Genomic DNA, 6,000 nt, shown 5'->3' on the forward strand with positions numbered 1-6,000 from the left:
AGGTACACCTCATAGCTGCCCAAAAGGATGCCCAGGACAGGCATTGCTCGCTCGTCTTCAGTAACACATCAACATCAATTGATAGTTGGAATAAATAGACAGCATTCACCACATCTGCAAGCTTTATTTTCAAGTGTAGGGGTGTGCACTATGAGGTTCTGCAGCAGCTGAGGTGTGCAGTATGAGGTTCTGCGGAACAGTATGAGGTTCTGCCCCCCCTAGGTTTGATCCTGGCTACGCCCATGGTGTGAATGTAGCCTGAGGATCTAGCTTTGTCTTAGCTGAGATACGTCAGTGCTGCACTCCAGCACCAATGAAGCTCCTCCTCTACAGACAAGGGTGCAAAGTAAACACTCAGAAAGAAGGAAGGCCTGCACTCATCTCAGAAGAATTGCTAGAGTACAGAGGATAACAAGATTAAGGTAATTACTTCTTAAAGCATATTTCACCCTAGCATGCGTATTGGGGGTGTGATAAAACACTCCGGGATCGCCTTTGCTGGGGTCAAAGGCCACGTGGGTTTAGCATGAAACTCAGGTGCACAGCCGGGATCCAGACATAACTGACACTGGGTCAGGTTTATTTAAGGTGAAAGCCAAAACATACAGGGAATAAAACATAAAACAAATCCTTGCATGTCCGGCACTAACTATACAGGGTCCGAAATAACTACCAACTGGAGGGCTTCTCCCGTCCAGCCCAACCACAGTTACCGTGAGCACTGCTTTCACTCACAAGTGTCTCTCACAGACATGCTCTCTGTGTTCCCCAAGCTGAGCGACTAACACACCACCTGGCGTCCTTTTATATCCGCCTCCCATTACTCATTAGTCATTGGGTGAGATACTGACCACACTAGGCCACATAGGAAAGGTATCTGGGCGAGATATACCTGCCCTCATCCATGATTCCCCCATGATTCTCACATATCCCCCCTCTGCTCAGACCACTCCGGTCGAGCAATGACACCTGCCACACAGTCAGTGCACTCAGGAAAGGGCATCTGCATTCCCCATCTGTACCCCTGGGCGGTGCTCCACCGTAAAATTGTAGGCCTGCAGGGCAAGGAACCACCGGGTCACTCGGCTATTCCATTTCTTGTGCAAGTGCATCCACTTGAGAGGGGCATGGTCAGTGATCAGCCTGAGCTTTCTGCCCACCAGATAATATTTGAGGGACTCTATAGGCCACTTAATGGCTAGGCACTCTTTTTCCACTACCGCTTACTTTTGCTCATGTTTATTCAGCTTCCTGCTGAGATAGAGGACCGGTTGTTCCACTCCGTCCCTCCCTTGTGACAGTACGGCCCGAATACCGGTCTCAGAGGCATCAGTTTGTACCACAAACTCGCTGCGGAAATCCGGAGTCACCAGTACGGGTTGAGCGCAGAGTGCCCGTTTTAGGCTATGGAAGGCTTCTTCAGCCGCTAATTTCCATTTAACCATGATGGAATCTTTCCCTTTCGTAAGATCCGTCAGGGTAGTAGCGATGGCTGCAAAATTGGGGATGAACCGGCGATAATAGCCGGCGATCCCCAGAAAGGCTTGCACCTGCTTTTTGTTAACTGGTTGCGGCCAATCCTGAACCGCTTCAATTTTATCGACCTGGGGTTTAACAATACCCCTACCAATTACGTAACCCAAATACCGGGCTTCTTCTAGCCTGATGTGACATTTCTTGGAGTTCGCGGTTAGACTTGCCTCCCACAGGTCCTCAATCACAGCTTGCACTTTCCGGAGGTAAGTCTCCCAGTCAAGCTGTAAATGACAATGTCATCCAAATAGGCAGAAGCGTACCGCCTATGTGGCCTCAGGACTCGATCCATCAGTCTCTGGAATGTTGCCGGCGCTCCGTGCAGTCCAAACGGCATATACACATACTGAAATAAACCTTCCGGTGTAGCAAATGCCGTCTTCTCTCTGGCAGCTTCCGCCAGAGGGATCTGCCAATATCCCTTTGTTAGATCTAGGGTCGTAATATACCGGGCTTTCACTAACCGATCTATTAACTCGTCAACCCGGGGCATAGGGTAGGCATCAAATTTTGAGACCGCATTCAGTTTCCTGAAGTCATTGCAGAACCGGATGGTGCTGTCCGGTTTAGGAATTAACACAATCGGGCTGGACCAAGCACTGTGCGACTCCTCAATGACCCCTAACTCTAACATTACCTTGACTTCTCGGGAGACGGCTTCACGGCACGCTTCCAGGATTCTGTAGGGTTTCACATGGACGGTGACCCCAGGTTCCGTTATGATGTCATGTTTCAATAGTGTAGTCTGCCCGGGTTTTTCAGAGAAAAACCTTTGGTTGTGAAGTAGAAACTGCCTGACCTCAGTCTTTTGCCACTCCAAGAGAGTCTCTGCAATCAGTACCTCCGGTACGGTATGCGAGCAGACGGGCCGTGCCAGATCCGTTGATAAGGCAGCCCGATCTTTCCAGGGTTTTATCAGATTCACATGATAGATCTGTTCAGGTTTCCTTTTACCTGCCTGATGCACTTTGTAGTTTACCTCACCAACTCTTTCCTTAATCTCAAAGGGGCCCTGCCACTTTGCCAGGAATTTACTGTCGGCCGTAGGGACCAGGATCAACACCCTATCTCCGGGTGCAAACGTACGGATCTTGGCGCCCCTATCATAGATTCTTTTCTGGGCTCCCTGAGCCTGCATCATGTGCTCTTTGACGATGGGCATAACAGCCGCAATACGGTCCTGCATTTGTGTTACATGATCTATCATTGTTTTAAATGGAGTGACCTGACCCTCCCTGGTTTCTTTTGCGACGTCTAACAGTTCACGGGGATGTCAGGCGTACAATAACTCGAAAGGTGAGAATCCGGTGGAAGACTGGGGCACTTCCCTGATGGCAAAAAGCAAATACAGAAGTACATAGTCCCAGTTTTTCCCATCTTTGTCTATCGCCTTTCTCAGCATCTGCTTCAGAGTTTTATTGAACCGTTCGACCAGCCCGTCTGTTTGAGGGTGATACACGGATGTGCGTAACGGTTCGATTTGTAGCAACATGCAGAGCTCCCTCATTACCCTTGACATAAAGGGAGTCCCCTGGTCGGTGAGTATCTGTTTTGGAATATCGACCCGACTAAACACATGCACCAGCTTCTTGGCAATCGTCTTGGTGGCCGTGTTATGCAAAGGGATGGCCTCTGGGTAACGAGAGGCATTATCCAAGATGACCAGGATATGTTGATGTCCACGTGCAGACCGTGGAAGGGGCCCAACTAAATCCATCCCAATCCTCTCAAGCAGGACTTCAATAATAGGTAGGGATACCAAAGGGATACAGAACCGGGGTTTAGGCGCAGAGGCTTGGCAGTCAGGACAAGACTCACAATATACACGAACATCATGATGAATACCTGGCCAAATAAAATAGTGTAATATCCTTTCGGTGGTTTTCTGGACTCCCAGGTGACCTCCCATCACATGTCCGTGGGCCAGGTCCAGCACTTTCCGCCGGTAGGGTTTTGGCACGACTAATCGTTGCACCGTGTCTTCCCCTTTTTTCTCTATCTGACATAATAAATCATTCTCCAGGACCATGTAAGGATATGCCAGCTTAGTGCCAGGTTCTACGGGTACCCCATTTATCACTTTTACATTTGTCCTAGCCTGAGAAAGGGTAGGATCCTTTATTTGCTCACTTTGGAAGTCATCTTTCTGGACTTCCACATCCGGCAAACGGGGAGGTGGATGGCTGCCTGCGCCCTCCTCTTCCCTGGTCTCTGTATCCCCCGCCATGACTGAAAACGGGAACTGAAGGTCATTTCCAGTAGACTTGTCACTAGAGTCTTCCTGGCGAACCTCCTCCAGGGGTTCAGGACCCACACGCGCCATGGGAGAGGAATCCCGTACACTGTTACCCTGGGGCATCAATTGATTGTCCCACAATTGCCAGAAGTGGGGGAAATCCTGGCCCAAGATAACATCATGCAACAATGTGGGGACTAGTCCCACTTTATGCTGCACAGACCCATAGGAAGTAGAAATGCATATGACAGCGGTGAGGTACGAACAGGTGTCTCCATGCACACACGTTACAGAAAATTTGTCTGATGGTCCAGTCGATGCTGACACCAGACTGGCCTTCACCAGGGTCACCACACTTCCCGAGTCTACCAATGCCACCACCCTTTTTCCATCCACCGTTACATCACACAGGTGTTTTTCCACCTTACTTTGACCGGCATTCACACTCACTATCCGGGCAACCATAGACAAGCATTTTTTAGAGTCTGTGACGTCGCACTGCATGGGTTCAGTAGTGACTGGACAGTTCGCAGCGATGTGGCCCATCTCTTGGCAGCGAAAACACCTAACGGGCCCCTTGCCTAGACCAAAGTTCGTTACTCTTGGCCTCACCGTGCGGGCAGTCCCATTTTCCTCCCCCACTGTCTTAGGGATTTTTCCTTCTCCCCTACTCCCGGGAACAGTCTTACTGGTTCCACATGGAGATGATAAAGACTGAGGTGGGGTAGCGTCGTCTCGGAGTCCTTCCGCCACGGAGTAACGCTCAACCATATTCACCAGTTGATCTGCCGTCGTAGGATTTCCATGGCTTACCCACTTCCTCAGGGCTGGCGGTAGAGCTCTCAGGTACTTGTCCAGGACGACTCTGGATCATCTCTGGCGCCGTCAGAACCATGGGTTGTAGCCACTTCTTCGTCAGGTGGATCAGGTCGAACACCTGTGACCGCAGTGGTTTATCCGGCTGATAAGTTCATTGATGCACTCTTTGTGCACGGACAGCGGTAGTCACTCCCAGCCGGGCCAAGATCTCGGCTTTCAGTTTGTCAAAGTCCTGCGCGGCTTCAGGTTCTAAGTCATAATAAGCCTTTTGGGCCTCACCGTAAATAAACGGGGCAATCAGGTGGGCCTTCGGCCATTTTTCTCGCACCGCCGTCCGTTCAAACGTGGTCAGGTATGCCTCGACGTCATCTTCGGTTGTCATCTGCCAGTACCGACTCACGTGAATCACTCTCGAATCGGCGTCCGGGTTAACCTCAGGTAAGGTCGCCAGGCGCTGCGCCACCTGCTGGAGAAGCGAACGATCTGTAACTGCCATGTCCACCAACTCCTTCAGCTGGGCCATCATCACCCGATTAGCTTCTTGCTGGACGGCGGTGGACTGTACCAGCGCTTTCAGCACGTCCTCCATGTTCACGCTTTCAACGTGGTGCCCGCATTCTCCACTATACTGTGATAAAACACTCCGGGATCGCCTTTGCTGGGGTCAAAGGCCACGTGGGTTTAGCATGAAACTCAGGTGCACAGCTGGGATCCGGACATAACTGACACTGGGTCAGGTTTATTTAAGGTGAAAGCCAAAACATACAGGGAGTAAAACATAAAACAAATCCTTGCCTGTCCGGCACTAACTAAACAGGGTCCGAACTATCTACCAACTGGAGGGTTTCTCCCGTGCAGGCCAACCACAGTTACCATGAGCACTGCTTTCACTCACAAGTGTCTCTCACACAGACATGCTCACTGTGTTCCCCAAAACTGAGCGACTAACACCACCTGGCGTCCTTTTATATCCGCCTCCCATTACTCATTAGTCATCAGGTGAGATACAGACCAGACTAGCCCACATAGGAAAGGTATCTGGGCGAGATATACCTGCCCTCATCCAAGATTCCCCCATGATTCTCACAGGGGCCTTTTAGGTCCCCATGCTTACTTTTTTGCTATTATCTGCAAAATTACTTAAGTTAGAATTTTGAAACTCCAGGTTATCCTCAAGTATGTCATTGTTGGTAATATCCAGTTGTTCATATAATTTAATTCATAGGCATTTTGGTGTAACAATGCTTTTTTGATAAAAACCACATCTGTACGGATTGGGGGCCTTTTAGGCCCCCATGTATTTTGTTATCATGTTCTCAGTAGTGTTTGTGTCTCAAGTTACTTTATTTGTACTCAGTAATGCTGGTGGAGGGGCCAGGGTGTGGATAATGCCATATGAGGATGTCATGTGA

Source organism: Dendrobates tinctorius, unplaced genomic scaffold (genome assembly GCF_039654945.1).
Source record: "Dendrobates tinctorius isolate UK_male_01 unplaced genomic scaffold, ASM3965494v1 ptg000274l, whole genome shotgun sequence".
NCBI classification, from domain to species: Eukaryota; Metazoa; Chordata; class Amphibia; order Anura; family Dendrobatidae; genus Dendrobates; species Dendrobates tinctorius.